At 46.8% G+C, this 18,814-nt stretch overlaps 1 protein-coding gene across 2 annotated transcripts in view; it reads left to right on the top strand.

Annotated features, from left to right (window-relative positions):
- Positions 1 to 18,814, top strand: part of LOC137424777 (uncharacterized) — a 675,237-nt gene that overhangs the window by 138,721 nt on the left and 517,702 nt on the right. The window contains exon 3 of one of the 2 annotated variants that reach the window (XR_013623080.1): positions 7,610 to 8,036. The exons of the other annotated variant lie outside the window; for it this stretch is intronic. The gene's annotated coding sequence lies outside the window, so the exon portion shown is untranslated. Of the gene's footprint in view, positions 1 to 7,609; positions 8,037 to 18,814 lie in introns of those variants that run through there. 2 annotated transcript variants of the gene reach the window in all.

The raw sequence follows: 18,814 nt of genomic DNA, 5'->3' as shown, positions 1-18,814 counted from the left end.
GAATACCCAAAAACCCAAAATACCCCAAAGACCCAAAACACCCCGACGACCCAAAACACCCCGAAGACCCAAAACACCCCGAAGACCCAAAACACCCCGAAGACCCAAAACACCCCGAAGACCCAAAACACCCCAAATACCAAAAACACCACAAAACACCCAAAAGACCCAAAAGACCCTGAAGGCCCAAAAAGCCCCTGAAGACCCCGCATACCCAAAAGCCTCTGAAGACACCAAAGACCCAAAAGACCCTGAAGACTCAAAAACACCTCAAATACCCAAAATACCCTTAAAGGCCCAGCAGATCCAAAAGACCCTGAAGACCCAAATGGCCCTGAAGACCCAAAACACCATGAAGACCCAAAAGACACCGAAATGGTAAAAGATGCCAATCCCCTCTGAAACGATGTCCGCGCACCGAGTCGCGCTAGTATCTAAAAAAGAGCAGAGGAAGAGCACTACAAATAGGGAAAGACTGTGAGATATTTGGGAGGGAAGAGAAGGGGTCACATTGAGGAGATGTTGCTCTGAAAGCCGCCATGATGCAGGCATGCAGCTTCAGATAAATATCTGGAAAAGAGCAGAGGAAGAGCACCACAAGTAGAGAAACATTGACAGATATTTAGGAAGGGAGAAACCGGGTCAAATTCAGGAGATGTGTGGAAAAGCAGGATGATGCAGGCAGGTGGCTTCAGAAAACGATCTGGAAAAGAGCAGAGGAAGAGCAACAGATGGGAAAGTCATTTATCAAGGATTGAAGATCAGGTTTAACAGCTGTCAGAAAATGGATGGTTTAAAAATGGAAAATTGAAATGGTTTAAATTAAATGGAATGTTAAATTATCAGGTTTACTAGCTCTGAATGCAAAGAATCGCGCACCTTGGCATCTCGCAGCATGGCACCTCACACGTTGAAATCTTGCAGCATTGCATCTCGCTGATACAATCTCACAGCAGGCTTACATGGTTGGTTTTCCAGATACTGCCAGAAAAGGTGATGTTGATTCAATCTGGGAACATTTCAAAACTATAACGGCACTCAGCAGAGAGCAAACCTCCGCCAGGTGAACAGTTTACGTTTTGTATCCCAGAGTAGACCAGAAAATCACAATACAGAATCGCATTTAATCAAAATCATCCATCCACAACTTTTTGAGGTATTCTGCTATGTATCGTTTTTGGCAATGGTGAAGTCACTTTAAAATTATACGAGCTGGATGTTCGCCAATTTTGAATCGATTCTTCCTTGTCACACACCCAACCTCTCCACCAAGTTTCATCCAAATCCATCCATAAGTTTTTGAGATATCCTGCTATATGTTGGTTTTAGCCCTATCTCTCAATGGTGAAGAATCACTTAAAAAATTAAATAATTCTCATATCCAAATCCATATTCAGATCTTGACCAATTTTGAATCGATTAGTCCTTCTCACACACACAACCTCTCTACCGAATCTCGTCCGAATCCGTCCACTACTTTTTGAGATATCTTGTTCACAAACAAACAAGAAGACGTCATGCAGAGCACAATACTTGCAAAATCCACCCCCCCTATTGTCCCAAAAAGATTGCCATTAATCCAGCAAATTGTCCATTTAATCAACATTAAAATTGATAATCTTGATCAACGCTAGGGTCAATAGGATGAAAAGTGACTTTTTCAGATGAAAATTGATGATTTTAGAAGTTTGACCTCGAGTTGACCTTTGACTTTTGACCTTAAAATAGTTCATTTCCCAATTCAGTGAGGCACTATGCAAATGCTGTTAAATTTTCAAGTCAATCGGATGAAAATTGACAGGGTTTCAGATGAAAATTGATGGTTTTGGAAGTTAAGTTTGACCTAGAGCTGACCTTTGACCTTTTGACCACAAAAATATTTATTGACTCAATGTGCAAATGCTGTACAAGTTTCAAGTCAATCGTATGAAAATTGATGGGTTTTAAGATGAAAATTTATGATTTTGGAAGTTTGACCACGAGTTGACCTTTGACCTCAAAATGTTTGTTTTCCAATTAATGACTCAATGTGCAAATGCTGTTCAATTTTCAAGTCAATCGGATGAAAAATGGCGATTTTAGTTGGAAAGATTCTGTTGAAAAAAAAACAGAAAAGAAAACATATCTGCACTTATTTTATCAAAAAATGCTTCATTCCCAATAACATCTCTCATAGATATCCATATTAATAAACTCCTTTCTGATGTATAAAGTCCTGTCTCCTTCAGCCACCCTCATAGCTTTGAACAACCTGGAATCAAACTCGTAGCCCCACACTGGACATTCTCTATGGCAGCCACGTCCTTCCTCAGATGTGGTGACCAAAACTTTGCACAATATTCCAGGTAAAGCCTCACTAAATTCCTGCACAGTGCCAACCCTACCTCTGTTTGTGATATATTCCTCAGCAAATACAACTTGAAATACCATTAGCTTTACATATAGCTGCCTGTCTGCTTACTGCTTCCCCCTCAATCTTCTACCTCTCCTAGATCCTCCTCCTGTATTCCATGCTCCAGGACTGCCCCTTCATTATCTATAGAATAATACGCTTGTTTGTCCGTCGCATGTGACCAGATCCTCAGCTCTGGTGGATGTTTGTGAGGGACATACGAGGTGTGTTCAAAAAGTATCCGACCTTTGTTCATAAAAAATACTCGTATCCAGATACAACAAACTTACACTAATCTCCTTCAAAGTAGTCCCCTTGGGCTGCCACACACTTCTCCCAACGGTTCTGCCACTGTCGGAAGCAGCGCTAGAACGCCTCTTTTGGGATGGCGCGCAGCTGGTCCGTCGCATTCCGCATGATGTCTTCTCTGGACTGAAATCTGGTCCCTTTCAGGGGCATTTTCAGCTTGGAGAAAAGCCAGAAGTCACACGGAGCCATGTCGGGAGAGTAGGGAGCCTGACGAAGCACAGGTGTGTTGTGTTTGGCCAAGAAACTCTGTATCAAATGTGAAGAATGGGCGGGTGCGTTAGCGTGATGGAGCTGCCAATTGCCCGCTGCCCACAGGTCCGGCCGTTTGCGTCGCACAGCGTCACGAAGGCGACGCAGAACCTCTTGGTAATACTCCTTGGTGATGGTTGTGCCGTGTGGTGCGTACTCGTGATGAACCACGCCACTGGAGTCGAAGAAGACGGTCAGCATGACTTTGACATTGCTGCGGACCTGCCTTGCTTTTTTTGGCCTCGGGGTTGTTGGATGCTTCCATTGTGATGACTGCAACTTGGTTTCTGGGTCGTACCCATAAACCCAGGACTCATCGCCAGTGATCACTGTGTTGAGGAAGCTGGGATTGCTGTTCACAGTCTCCAGCATGTCCTGTGCGATCTCCAAACGGAGTTGCTTCTGCTCAATCGTTAGCAGCTTTGGTACGAACTTCGCTGAGATTCTCCTGAAGCTCAAATCCTCCTTCATAATGGAATGAACGGATCCAATGCTGACGCCCACCTCGTCTGCAAGTTCTCTGATCGTGATTCGACGATCCTGCATCACCAGGGTCCTCAATTGGTCAATGACGATCTCATTTCGGGATGTTGAGGGCCTACCCGAACGTGCTTCACTCTCCACTGATGTGCGGCCATCTTTGAAGCGGTTGTACCACTCCTTTATCTGTGTGGTGCTCATTGCTTCGTCCCCGAAGGCCTGTTGAATCTTGCGGATCGTTTTCCACTTGGGAATCGCCAAGCTTTACACAAAATTTGATGCAGTAGCGTTGTTCAAGTTTTTCCGTCATTTTGTCAAAAACGAAAATCCGACGGCGCTCACTTACACTTCCTCACTCATCGGCGGTCTGCCGTCGAATGACAGCTTCTGCAGATGGGAAAAAATTCACGCGTGCGCATTAGGATCGCCTACATACATGCACCAATCAACGCCTCCCTAGCTTCATTTGTTTACGCACGACAAATTAAGGTCGCATACTTTTTGAACACACCTCGTACATACACTGAACAGCAATAGAAACGTCACTTCATAAAAACAATTCCTTAACATTTCCCATAGAAATATCAATGCATTTCGTTTAGATATCTCATTATTTACATTCGTCTGTATCTAAATTTAATCCTAACTACCGACAGTGGTGCACACGTGGATAAAAACAGGTCACCAAAACCCGGGCAAAAAAATGACTGGTACAAAGTCGTGCATGATTCCCATGGAAATCAAAATGCACGTGCGTCTCCTTGTGACTTTCCCTATAAAAGGCACCCCAAAACGTGTGTTCATCATTCGTGTTTCGATGCCAGCGCCATGCCCAGATTTACGAGGATTCAGAGAGACCAGGCTATTGGAAGATTGCATCCTGGACAGACTGCACGAATGGTTGTCAATGCTTTCCATGTCAACGTGAGATCCATCTACAGGTTGCAGGAATGATACTAGGCCTCCAACAGCACCGATGACCGCCCACGCAGTGGCAGACCGAGGGTAACAACACCATGAGAGGATTGACATATTGTGCGTCATCACATCCAAGATCGCTTTACCAGGGCTACAGAAACTGCAAGACAAACAGTTGGAACCCACCAGAGACACATTAGTGGTGATACAGTCCGTCGACGTTTGAAGAACAGGGATGTCCGTTGTCACAGGCCGTATCGTGGCCCCATTCTTACAGTTCGACACTGCCGTGACCGACTACAGTGGGCCACACAGCATCAAAATTGGCGTTACCAGCAGTGGAGAACCGTTCTTTTCTCAGCCGAAAGCCGATACTGTGTTTCCACGGCAGATGGCAGAGTGAGAGTTTGGCGTAGACGTGGGGAACGCTACTCAGATGACTGTGTGATGGAAAGAGACTCGTGGGGTGGTCCAAACATCATGGTATGGGATGCTATTGCTCTCAATCACAAAGTCGGTCCTGTGGTGTTCCAGAATATTAGTCCAGGAAGAGGCAATGGTGTCACAGCTGCTCGCTACATCGGTCAAGTCCTCAGACCTCACATTGTGCCACATTTTGGACGTCACGGAAATCATGTCTTCCAGCAGGACAACGCCCGTGCCCACACTGCCAGAGCAACAAGGGACTTCCGCAACAGAATGGCATCCAAACCATGCACTGGCCTGCGCCCAGCCCCGATATAAACCCGATAGAGCACTTGTGGGACGAGGGTCAAAGAAGACTGAATGACGTTCGACCAAGGCCGACAACTGCAGCTCAACTCAGTCAGGCGTTTCTCAGAGTGTGGGCCCAAGTGACAAATGCCTTCATCAACCGATTAATCTACTCCATGTACAGACGATGTATGGCTGTCATCAACGCTCACCGAGGTCACACAAGATACTGATTTTGACCTCCCGTGTTCTCACCTGGTCTTGTGTTTTTCTTATTCAGAACATTTCACATTATTGTTTGAACTGTGGTGACCATACCTGCAATGTTTCATGTTGATCCGAAATCTCAATTCGTGTTGATCATGACTTGAAAATAAAGACTCCAAAATATTGATTCTGACTGACGTTTCTTTTGCTGTTCAGTATACATACATACATACACCGGACGGATCAAGCGCTCCACTTGTTGATTTATGATGTCATGATGAAGGCTCTTAATGCAGATTTGAATCTTCACAAAAATCTAATCAATTGGTTCTTGTCACAAACCAAATTTGTCCACCAAGTTTCACTCGAATTCATCAAACGTTTTGAAATATCCTGTTCACAAACAAACAGACAACCACACAGGGATGAGCATTTAACCTCCACCCACCTTCGGTGGCAGAGGTAACAGATCTGTAATAATAAAAGAGAGTGTGTGTTCATCAGTCTGTCAGTGTGTGTGTCTCCTCCATAACTCCAAAACCATGAAACCTAGTGGCCCCAAACTTTGATTGCATTCTTGTCGAACTCCATGGTAGTGCATGAATGAAAAATGGGTGTTTGGATGTGTTTAAACACCCCTTTTTGAAGATAATTTACACTAAAACTAGAAACAGTCTTATTTTTGGCCAACCTGTGTTCGGCTTGCTTAGCTCAGGGTCTCAAATCCACCATTTTTTCCGCACAGCTAAAAAATGCCTTGCCTCAGAACATGTCCGTTTCTGTACAATAAAGCTTCATCTATCTATAATTCCAGTAATCTCTGTCTGTACGTCTGTACGTCTGTACGTTTGTTTGTCTGTGACCGCTGTTTCTCGACAACCACGGGTCCGATATACTTTTAACTTGCCAGGTATATTGCTGGGGACCCGAGGATGTGCCTTTTCAAGGTTTCATATTAATCGGACAATTACTTACCGAGCTATGTCCAAAAAACGATTCAACCAATCAGAGAGCAGCGAACGATCGCGTGTGCCGAACGTGGCGGGCACACTCTGCCTCGGATGGCACATTTGAGAGCGTATTCATTTATTTCACGTTTGCAAACTATGTTGGCGTTAAACTATGTTTTACAACTAATAAAAACGAATTTGCGATTCATTCGCTTTCCTGCGCGTTTGTGCACGCGATGGCGATTTCTTTACCAAACTCCGGAAGCCGTTCGCTTTGGACCAAACCATTGCATGTAAATAGAGGGGGGGGATTGTCACCACTCGCAAGCCGTTCGCTTTGGACCAAACCATTTCATGTAAATAGAGGGGGGGGATATAATTTTAGATATAGATATAGTACGGGCATGCCCTAGTCTATCTATAATTCCAGTAATCTCTGTGTGTATGTCTGTGTGTGTGTGTGTGTGTGTGTGTGTTTGTCTGTGACCGCTGTTTCTCGACAACTACCGGTCCGATATACTTGAAACTTGCCAGGTATATGCTGGGGACCTGAGGATGTGCCTTTTCAAGGTTTCATATTAATCGGAGAAGTAGTTACCGAGCTATGGCGATTTCTTTACCAAACTCCGCAAGCCGTTCGCTTTGGACCAAACCATTTCATGTAAATAGAGGGGGGGGATTGTCACCGTACTCGCAAGCCGTTCGCTTTGGCTTTGCGAATGGACCAAACCATTTCATGTAAATAGAGGGGGGGGATATAATTTTAGATATATATATAGTACGGGCATGCCCTAGTATCTATGAATTGCAATATCGCTGAACTTCATAACTACGATTCACTGTATTCCTGTATACATCACAATGCTCATAAATGCCAGTGTTTGTGCCTTTATTTAATTTCCGCACATGTTTTACATCTAACATGCGATAAGCTTGAGAATCTTTTCACCTGAACTCCATTTCAAATTTTTAATTGACTTTAGCAGCATTTCCGACTCCTAAAAAACTGTGCATTTGTCCTGAAAAAGTAGTTCAACATATTTATACTCAGCCCTCGAAGTTTATAGACTAGACGGATTTATGGAAAAAGGCCATGTATGAGCTTCTCGGTGCATTTTTGGGTAAGAGTTGGGAAGCTCACTTTTTAACATAACTAGGGTATGCTGAATTAGATTAACCCGGTTCCCAAGCCGAATTTTGAGTTGTTATTTTTGAGTTTTGAATAAACTGCTGAAGAACTTGGGCATTGGTGAACTCACAGAGGAGACAATCAAATCTGCAGAAGCGTTCATCTGCAGAATGCATAATGTGCACAGAGCAACCTCTGTTGATTCAGCACGACATATGTTGTTCTCCAAGACTGGTAAACCAGAAGCAATGTCACCGACAGGTGATGCTCTTCATTTCTATTTGATGCAAGTACACTATCAAGCCATGGTATGGAGAAATGCTCATTGTGCCATACCTGACCTTCCTGCACCTGTGGAAATGGGATGGAAACGTGCTGATTCAGGACTAGAGCCTATTCTGATGTCACTGAGTCCAATCCCAGAAAGTTGCCTCGAGATGATTTGTTGTGCATGCCAGAAGCAATGCAAGACTCGATGCTGCAAATGTCGCTATTCAGAATTGAGGTGCACATCAATGTGTGCCTGGCAGCAACAGAGTGATGATCAGACCCCTTGTATGAATTTGATGTAGTTTGGCAAAACAACATGTGTGACATTCCTGAATGTTTGTGCTTCATGGCCATGTATACTTAATTTTAGAATAAATGGTTGTATGAAACATTGTCTTATTAAAACCATTTCCCATTTTATAGTGTCCAATTTCATTATCAGATTGAATGTCTCTTTCAATATGTCGCCAACCATAATATAGACAAGACGGGTTTATGAAAAAAGGCCATGCATAAGCTTCTAGGTGCACTTTGGGATAAAAGTTGTAAAGTTAAAGTAAAAGAGCTAGCTACATATGATATACAGTGCGTATCAAAAAAAAGGTAATCCAAATTCAAGGGGTTAATATGCAAAGGTTATTTAGTTTGACAATTTACATGTGGTTTACCAATTATGAGGAGATCCTCAGCTTTCCATTGATGCCTTTCATGCATCATTGCTGTCACACATGACCGAGTAGATGTTCATTGAAAATGACGTTCAAATTGCATTTTGACAAGTTTGGCTAATCGGTGCAAGACAGTTTGAAATGGACACATTACTTGTCGACTGCCAAGTTGATTATGTAAAATTTTTAAGCTGGTCTGGTAATCGTCGGTTGCGTCATCCTTTGTTTAAGATGGGTATTTAAGATGGGCCTACAGTGTATGGGTTTAGAGACAGTCTGAGTCATTCAAAAGATGGTTCAACTTACGACTGAACAGCGGACCTTCGTGGTTACAACCTTTCACCAAACTGGAAGTTTGCAGCAAACTCTTGATACGTTCAGGGAACGTTTCCCAGAACGAGAGCCTCCAGCAGCCAAAACCATCTGGGCGAATGTTAGAAAATACCAAGAGCATGGCACTAGCCTCAACCGCAACGAGGAGAAAAGCTGGTAGGAGGCGCACTGGGCGATCGGAAATGAACATTGCAGCAGTAAGGCAGCACGTTTTGGAGCATCCTAGGGATACCAGTGCAAGACGAAATGGGACAGGATTGCCTTCAACAACATTCAACCGAACCACAAGACTGGACCTCCACCAACATCCATATCGGATTCACATCCGGCATCAACCTACGCCAGGGGATTTTGCCAGGAGGCTGGTGCTTGCCGGCTGGTTGATAGCACGTTGCGAAGCAGATGTCAATTTCCTGCGGTATCTTGTTATCGGCGACGAAGCTGCTTTCGCCATGGACGGCAAGGTCAATACCCATAATGTTCTTGAATATGCACCGACAGGACAACCCCCAGAATTTAATTTTGACACCAACATGAATCGACAAAAGTGGACTGTTTGGTTGGGACTTTGTGGAAGTGGTTAGGTGATCGGACCATTTTTCTTTCAAAGGAATGTCAATGGTAACAGGTATCTGCAGATGATCAATGACTAAGTTTTAACGCAGCTGGAGGAGAACTTTGAGCGACAGGTTCGTGGTGTCTTCAGATATCTCTGGTGGGCCCAAGACGGCACCCCAGCACATCGTCTTATCGCTGTCCGAGATCAACTGAGGGAACTCTTTGGAGACCGAGTCATCGCCCTCAACCATGCAGTGGAATGGCCACCAAGTTCAACTGACCTCGCACCATGTGATTATTTCCTTTGGGGACATTCAAAGAACAAGGTGTTCGTAACTCCTCCCCGTGATCTTGACGAATTGCAGGGCCATATTCGACATGAAATGGATGCCTTGCGCAATGACCCGGCTATGGTGAGACGAGCAGTTCAGGGTATGCTCCGCCGCTACGAGCTTTGTGTTGAAAGGGGAGGTGGACATGTTGAAGGTGTGGGTGCATAAAGGCCAATCATTCCTGAGAAAAGTTCACATCTGATGTTCATTTTGCACCAATTATCCTGACTTGCATCGATTAGCCAAACTTGCAAAAATGCGATTTGAACATGACATTTTCAATGAACATTTACTCGGTCATGTGTGACAGCAATGATGCATGGAAGGCGTTTTTTTTTTTGTTTTTTTTTTTGTATACAGAATCGAGGCTCGTGAAAGAGCTAACATTTATCACACAAACAAATCAAACAGACAAACAAAATATATAAAAAGAGGGAGCGGTAGACAAGATGGGGAGAGAAGGGGAAGCACACAAACACAACATTTGAGAGCAGGGACATCGGGAGATGTGTGGGAGGGAGAGGGCTTGGGGGGGGGATGCGTGGGAAGGGGGGGTGGGGGGAGAAGTATAAAACACAAGGACACCAAGGACTTCCAGGAAAGAAGTTGGTATTTCAAAAAAGTGTATTTGGGGTGAAATTAGCAGGGGTAGAAAAGATCAAGGTTTTGGATGGGGGAAGATAAGAGATGGTGGTGAACAGCTGTTTTAAAGACCTGGAGGGAGGAGTGGGATTGAAGAGAGTGAGGGAGTTTGTTCCAGAGGCAGGAGAAAAGAGAAATTTAGGAGTGAAGGTGAGCAGAGAGTCTTGATTTTGGCAGTTTAACCAAAAGAGGGTTGCAGGCAGATCTTGTGTGACCTGTAGGAATATTTGGGGGACAGAGCCCAGAGAGAGCTGGGGGGGGCAAGGCCGGAGAGGAGTCGGTAGTAGACGGAAAGACCACCAACCTGCCTGCGGTGAGTGAGTGAAAGGCCCTTGGAGTTAGCTTCATCGCGGGAGATTCCAATGATTCTGAACGCTTTGGTTTCAACAGCGTGAAGACGAGCTAGGTGTGAGTCAGGAGCACCAGCCCAGAGGGGAGAGCAGTATTCCATTGAGCTGCGGATGAGAGCCTTGTATGTGGTGAGGATCTCATGTGTGCCAAGGAAGGACTTCGCATGATGGAGGATGCCCAGTCGGCGACTGGCTTTGGAGGCCAGATTTGAAATGTGGTTTTCCCAGGAAAGATCATGGCAGATAGTGAGACCCAAAAGCTTGAGTGACAGAACTTATTGCAGAGGATTATTCAGAAAGTGGATGGGAGGGTTGTCCAGTCGGTCTTTTCGGAGAGACATCGTAAGAGTGTGAGATTTGTCAGGATTGAAAGACATGTTCCACTTGTTTGCCCAGTCTGTGGTTTTGTCCAGGTCTGCAGAGAGTGAGGAGGCTGCAGACTGCCGATCTGAGGGATGAGGTATGGAGCGACACAGAGTAGAGTCATCAGCAAAGAGATAGAGAGGATTTTCAAGAGAGTCAGAGAGATCATTGATGAAGACCAGAAAAAGCACAGGGCCCAGAACACTGCCTTGGGGAACTCCAGCCTGAACAGGAAGAGAAGATGAGAGAAACCCATTCAGGGCCACACGTTGACTATGACTAGAGAGGACGTCCGCCAGCCATGCATGGAGATTTCCATGGATACCAAAGGAGGAGAGTTGGGTGAGCAGAGTGGGGTGCCAGACCATATCGAAGGCACGTGATATGTCAAGGGAGACAGCTCTAATTTCCTGTTTGGCATTGAGGACCTCCATCCATTGTTTAGAAAGCAGAAGCAGCACGCCCAGAGTGAATTACCTTGTCTGAAACCAAATTGATGATCAGAGATCAAGCCATTGGAGAAGAGGAAAGATTTCATATACGGAGCAATGATGGATTCCATGACTTTGCTGATAATTGGGAGAAGGCTGATTGGTCTGTAGTTGCTAGGATCTGTTTTTGCACCTTTTTTGTGCAAGGTGGTGATGTTGGCTGATTTCCAAGCAGATGGCAGATGACCTTGAGCAAAAGAGAGGGTGAAGAGAACAGAGAGAGGGAGTGAAAGAGCGGAAAAACATGATTTTAGGACCTGTGGGCTGATGCCGTCAGGTCCAGTTGCAGAATCAGAGTCGAGGGTTGACAGAAACGTTTCCACCTTGTCAGGAGGAAAGGACACGGAGTCCAGGAGCAGCTGGGTATGACTGGGTACGGTGGGTACAGAGAGGGATGGGTTTGGGACACAAGATTTAGAGGCAAACACAGAGTTGAGGCATTCAGCTTTTTCACGTGCGGAGTCAGCTGTGTATCCGTTTGAGGTGAGGGAGGGGATGGAGAGGGAACAAACACCAGAAACAGATTTGACCAGACGCCACCAGGATTTGGAAGAGGGAGGCAGATAAGTGAGTTCGGTCTTGAGAACGGAGAGATATTGTTTCCTGGCTCACCTGAGGGTGGACACACACTTGTTTCGGGCTTTGTGAAAGGAAATGAGATTTCCTTCCGTTGGATTTGCTTTCCAGGAGACGAAGGCATGTTGTTTCTGGGCAACAGCCTCACCACAAGATTCCGTGTACGATGGATGGGAGGAAGGGTATGACAACTGAAGACGAGATGGGATAAATCTGTGCATGAGATTGAGCAATTTACTTTGGAAGAATTCCCAGGATGAGTTGATGTCAGAGGCGGTAGAGATGGGAGACCAGTCCAGATGATAAGCTGTATCAATGGAAAGCTGAGGATCTCCTCTTAATTAGTAAACCACATGTAAATTGTCAAAATAAATAACCTTTGCATAATAACTCCTTGAATTTGGATTACCTTTTTTTTTATACGCACTGTATAAATGCTTGTGCAAATAAATTGTCCAAAAATGGCAATTTGGCGGCCATTTTGTTTATGCTAATTAGAAGGTCAAAAACTCATACTTCGGCTTGGGAACCGGGTTAGTCGAATTCAGCATACCCTAATTATGTTAAAAAGTAAGGTTCCCAACTTTTACCCAAAAATGCACCTGACATTCACATTTCTCAGAGATCCGTCTCGTCTATGAGATGTTTAATTCACCAATAAGGTCATTCAATGTTTTAACATTACAATTAGTTGTGTGCTCGGGATGGTGAGCACACACACAGCACATTCAGCAACTCATGGAGTTGTGGCCCAGATTGGGTGGTTACTGGTTAGAGTAAACACAAAGGCGTAGTGATGGTGGGGCGACGGGACATGGATGAGGTGCCAAATGACATTCTCCCCCACCCCCTCCCCCCATTTCGTTGTATATAAATTACAATACAACAGACTTGTGAGAGCATGAGACGTCACTTAAAGAACTGTGGTACGTTTTACGTTACTTTGTGCTAAATGACAAAGTGCTATAGCGATGTTTACAAACTCTTTCCAACCGGGTTAACAATTTTCGTAATTACTAATCACCCCCACACAGTAAATAAATCCGTGTTAGTAATTATGGGGCTGTTGGCTACATAAATCTCTTATCTAATTGTTTTGTGAATCTTCGTGTGTGTGTGTGTGTGTGTGTGTGTGTGTGTGTGTGTGTGTGTGTGTGTGTGTGTGTGTGTGTGTCCTCTATTACGAGCCTTCGGACATATGCAGTGATGATAAAAAGTAGAAAAAGAGAACCTCATTAAACAAATAACACAGAAAAAAAAGTTTTTACACGACTTTTTGTTTGTGTCCTACTTTTTTACTCTACTTTCTAACAAACAAACTAAACTCTACTTTTTGAAAAACTACTTCCGTCGTTGGCAGAAGTACCGTAATTAAGAAAATACACATCTATAACAGCTTTACAGATGGTTGTAGTGGGGAGGAAATAAATAAATAAATAATGCCTTATGAATGCGGAGGCGCACACGCCATCCCCAAGGAAATATGCTGCCCTCAAATTTTGAGTGCATCATCCTACAGATGGAAAAAGTTTCAAAATATTAACACATGACAAGATGAACCTGATGAACAAAATAGAGAATTTCTTTGGTTGTTCTTTAAAACCATTTTGCCATTTGTCAACACAGTTGTGGTTTGTCTTATTAAATTCACCATTCGAAATATATATTATAATATATGTATTTATAAACTGAACATCAAAATAAACTTATCCCTTTCACTTTTTGAAATGTGCAGCTTTACAAACACGTTTCTTCAATTGTAATGGCTGATTATGTAACAGGAACTTCACTTCAATCACCTGGTTGATCAACAATGGCATGCTTGAGTGATTCTGTATCGGGATCTTTCCCTTTAAATAATGACCCTCATAATGAAATCCTTCAGTTCTCGTGGTTAAACATTCATTTACTGCTGTCTATAGTCACTCAAGAGGCTTCTGACAGGGAAAACAACAAGAAATTCAGATGCCACGCCTGATTTTATCTGAACAACGTTTATGGGCAATTTGGATGCTTAAGGCAGGTGTAAGCCAGCGAACAATTGCTCAACGTCTTGGTTGCCCACAGCCTGCAATCGACATCTTGCATCGAGGAGATCAACGGCTGTCTATTAACGGCTGTCTATCGGCAAATGCTCATTCAAGGCTTGCAGGAGGAGTGGGACAGATTTCCCCAGGACCGCATCAGACGCATGGTACAGAGCATGCGTCGGAGGTGTACAGCCTGCATCACAGCGCAGGGAGGACACACACGATATTGAGGACTGCTGTCATTTTGTCCTTGACTGTTAGGAGTGTTGTGTCCATTCCTGTGTCATTTTGTTTTGACTGTATTCAGGTGCGTGCCTTTGTGTTGTAGTGCTGTGACTTTTGTTGCACCACACCTTGTGATGTTCATGCTTTTTGTTTTTTGTGATTGAGGCAACCTCTTGTTTATTGACATGTGTTTAGTAAAGATAGCTGATCTTTACCTCTGTGTTCAAATATTTTTCATTTTTGCGTGGAGGATTTCAATGAGTGTCCTAAAGATTTGATTAGTTTATTTTGATGTTCAGTATATACATATACGTATCTATATATATATATATAATATATTATTTTTAACGTCTTATTTTCAAAAAGTACTCACAAAGCCACCAAATACGATGGTGTCGTGTTTGTCGCTCCTCACTCGTGCTCAGTGTTGCCGGCATGTTGATGATGGTGTGTTGTTTGTCGCCTCTTTCTTGTACCCTGCTAAGTCTTTGTGCCATTCCAATGTTGCTCAGTTTGCATTGCTCTGTCACTTTGTCCTTCAGGTGTTTGTTTTCTTCTTCAAGTTGCTGACAACGCTTATTAAATTCAACCACCTGGTGAGTGAAGAAAGCATGATTGCAAAAGAGGAGTTGAGGTGATCATTATCATTATGGGGTACAAGGAGATGAATGTTCAACAGTGCTGCGTTTGACACAGTTGGCCATAATCTACCACAAAAGCAGATTCACAAACTGCACCTTTTTCAAATCAGATTTTGAATTTGTTGGTTCATCAGACATGTCATATTACATGTCAGGCATGTCATATTGCATAGGTATCTGTATTGTTGGTTCATCAGACATGTCATTTTACATGTCAGACACGCCATATTACATAGGTATCTGCTTATTGGATGCTTATGTAATTGGTGTGTGTGTGTGTGTGTGTATGTGTATGTGCGCACAAAATATGTACCACTCTACATGTCACATATAACATGTTTGTATGCAGTACATAATTATGCAGTACATATCTGCGAGTACATCGCAGGTTTGAGGTTTGCAATCTCACCAAATGATGTTCTGTAATCAATTACCTTACCACAAGATATCACACATTTGTTGAGCTTTGCCTCTTACAAGTATCTGTGGATAAAGAGGATAAAATCTTTCTTCTCAGAAACTACACATACAATTCTGGTGAAACTTTACCACAACCTTAATATCCCGTGTTGTCCGAAAGTTTGATCACAGCCTAAAAAAAAATCGGCCCCTAAAGGGGTCTACAGGGGGGTGGGAAGGGGTTGCCCCCCGAAAGTAGGTATTTCCTCTTTTCTCTGAAACTATGCACACAATTTCAATGAAACCTAACAGGTGTCGGGGTTAACAGGTGTCGAAAAGATCATGATTTTGGATAGACGATGATAGGAGGTGGTGAACAGCTATCTTGAAGACCTTGATTGAAGATTGAAAAGAGTATGGAAGAAGGTTCCACGGGCGAGGGAAAAGAGGAATAAATGAGTGGAGGTGAGCAGTACTTCTAGACTTAGGCAGTTTCACTTAATGGGGGCTCCGCATGCGTCCTGCAGATACCTGAGGGGGACAAAGTACGGAGATGGCAGAGGGTGCAAGCCTTGACATGGCACCAATAAGTTTTAGAGGAGGGAGACAAGTTTGAAAGCTCATTCTTGAGATTGGACAGATGTTGTTTTCTGGCTCTTGAGCGAGTAGATAACACTTGTTGCGAGCTTTGTGGAATGATCTGAGGTTGTCTTCAGTTGGATTTGCGTTTGAGGAGGAGAATGCAATTGGTTTAAAGAAACTGCCTCGCCACAGGATTCAGAGTTTACCAAGAGCAGGAAGAGGGGTAAGATATATAATTGAAGAGATGGGATGAATCTGTGCAAAAGAGAGAGCAGGTTTCTGTAACCCGCAAATACACGAATCGTGAATGTAGAAGCAGATCACAAGTTATGAAGTGCATGATGTTTCAATACATTGTGGACGGATTCGGAATAAACTTTATGGACAGATTGGGTGTGTGCCAAGGAGGAATTGATGAGATTTTGGTGAAGATCCAAATCCGGATACTATATATATTTTAAAGTTTCCAAGTGATTCTTCACCATTGAGAGATTGGGCTAAAACGATATATAGCATAGTGAAGGAACTGCGCTCCAACGCGAGTCGAAAGAATTGACGCGACCAAAGACGGAATTCGTCCGAGTTGCTTTATTGAAACAAAACAGCTCAGGTATTCTGACAAGCCCGTTTTTCGGGCAACAATATATATACACATTTATGTCGGGAAGTTTGCCCGGCAAAAGCTATACCGGGCATGCCCGGGTATCAAGGGCGAGCCTTGGAAAGGCGAGTCTGGATCTGCCCGGGCGTGTTTGGCTGCGGCCTGGCAAGTCGAGGCTGGGCGTGCCCGGGCGCTCTGGGCGAGCACTGGAAAGGCGATAGCGGGCATGCCCGGACGCTCTGGGCGAGCCCTGGAAAGGCGATAGCGGGCATGCCCGGACGCTCTGGGCGTGCCCTGGAAAGGCGATAGCGGGCATGCCCGGACGCTCTGGGCGAGCCCTGGAAAGGCGATAGCGGGCATGCCCGGACGCTCTGGGCGAGCCCTGGAAAGGCGAGAGCGGGCATGCCCGGGAAAGACGAGACCGGGCGTGCCCGGGAGGTTCGGGCGTGCCCGGGAACAGTGAGTCCGGGCATGCCCGGGAGAGGCGCGTCTGGCCGTGTTCTGGCCGGTGCAAGGCGATTATGTACATCCAGCGGTAACCGCTACACACGCCCCTCCAGAATCGACCTGCACCGGCAGGGTCAATTTAAGGGGGGTCCGGATGACCCGGCCGAAGCGACCCCTGGAGGGTCGTGGGGAGGGGTCTGACGTGGTGGTGGGTGGTCGAGCGGGGGGAACTGTGGACGGGGGGCGGCCTCGCCGCGGCGGAAGGGCCAACCGTGGTGGTCGGTCGACGTCCATGTGCGCCGGTTTGAGGCGGTCCACAGAAATCCGGTCCGGCCGGCCGCCGAAGTCGACGATGAAAGACTTGTCGCCCCGTCGCAGGACCCGGAAGGGCCCGTCGTACGGCGGTCGGAGTGGCCCCCGGTGTGCGTCATGACGCATAAAGACGTACTCCGCTGTGCGAAGCGCCGGGGGGACGTAGGACTGGGGGCCACCGTGGCGGGACGTCGGCACGGGGGCAAATCGTCGGGCGGCCTCCTGGAGGTCCGAGCGCTGGCGAGCGGCGGACCAGGGACTGGTAGCGTCAGGCACGAATTCGCCCGGGACGCGGAGTGGCTGGCCGTAGACGAGCTCGGCGGCTGACGCCTGGAGGTCTTCCTTGGGGGCCGTGCGAAGGCCCAAAAGGACCCACGGCAGCCGGTCGGCCCAACCGTCGTCCTGAAGGCCGGCCATGAGTGCGGCCTTCATGGAGCGGTGAAACCGCTCGCACAACCCATTGGCTTGGGGGTGGTAGGCCGTGGTGCGGTGCAGCGTGACCCCCAACGAACGGGCGACCGCGCCCCAAAGCTCAGACGTGAACTGTGGGCCGCGGTCGGATGAGATGTCCGCTGGTGCGCTGAAGCGCGCGACCCAGGTGGTGATGAACGCCTGCGCCCCGTCGGCGGTGGTGGTGGAGGTGAGGGGCACGGCCTCCAGCCACCTGGTGGTCCTGTCCACCATGGTGAGCAGGTGGGTGAACCCCCGCGAGGGGGGCAGGGGACCCACCAGGTCCACGTGGACGTGGTCGAAACGTCGTTCAGGCACAGCGAAAGGTGCCAGCGGGGCCTGGGTGTGGCGGTGGACCTTGGCTCGCTGGCAGGCCGTGCAGGTGTTGGCCCAATCGCGGATGTTTCGTCGAAGGCCGTGCCAGACGAAACGCGCCGACACCAGCTTCTGAGAAGCTTTCCGGCCCGGGTGAGAAAGGCCGTGGATGGAGGCGAAGATGCGGCGCTGCCAGGAAACGGGCACGATGGGGCGAGGCTGGCCCTGGGAGACGTCGCAGAGCAGGACGGTGCCCGCGAAGGGGATGTCGGCCAGGCGGAGGCCGTGTCCGCCACGCGGAGTGCCTGCACCGAGGCGTCGGTGGTCTGGTCGGCCGCCATGAGCGTGAAGTCCACGCCGAGGTGGACCGCGTTCGCGCTGGCCCGCGAAAGGCAGTCGGCCACGGCGTTGTCTTTGCCGGCGACGTGCTGGATGTCCGTGGTGAACTCCGACACGGCGGAGAGGTGGCGCTGCTGGCGGGCCGACCACGGCTCCGTGACCTTAGCCATTGCGTAGACCAACGGCTTGTGGTCGACGAAAGCCGTGAACGGGCGGCCCTCCAGGAGGTGTCGGAAATGGCGAACGGCCAGGAATAGCCCGAGCAGCTCGCGGTCGAACGTGCTGTAGTTTAACTCGTTCGGCCGGAGTTGCCGGCTGAAAAAAGCGAGTGGCTGCCAAACCCCGTCCACCCATTGCTCATGGACGGCGCCCACCGCGTAGTTGGAGGCGTCCGTAGTGAGGGCGATGGGCGCGTTGAGCACCGGGTGAGCCAGCAGCGTTGCATCGGCGAGGGCCCGTTTGGCACTGGCGAAGGCCGCGTCCATGGCCGCGGACCAAACAATGTCATGCTTGGCCGGCTTGCCCCGGAGGGCCTCGTAAAG

This window comes from Myxine glutinosa, chromosome 4 (assembly GCF_964187855.1).
Source record: "Myxine glutinosa chromosome 4, kmMyxGlut1.1, whole genome shotgun sequence".
NCBI classification, from domain to species: domain Eukaryota; kingdom Metazoa; phylum Chordata; class Myxini; order Myxiniformes; family Myxinidae; genus Myxine; species Myxine glutinosa.
This window is presented reverse-complemented; position numbering and strand designations above follow the sequence as displayed.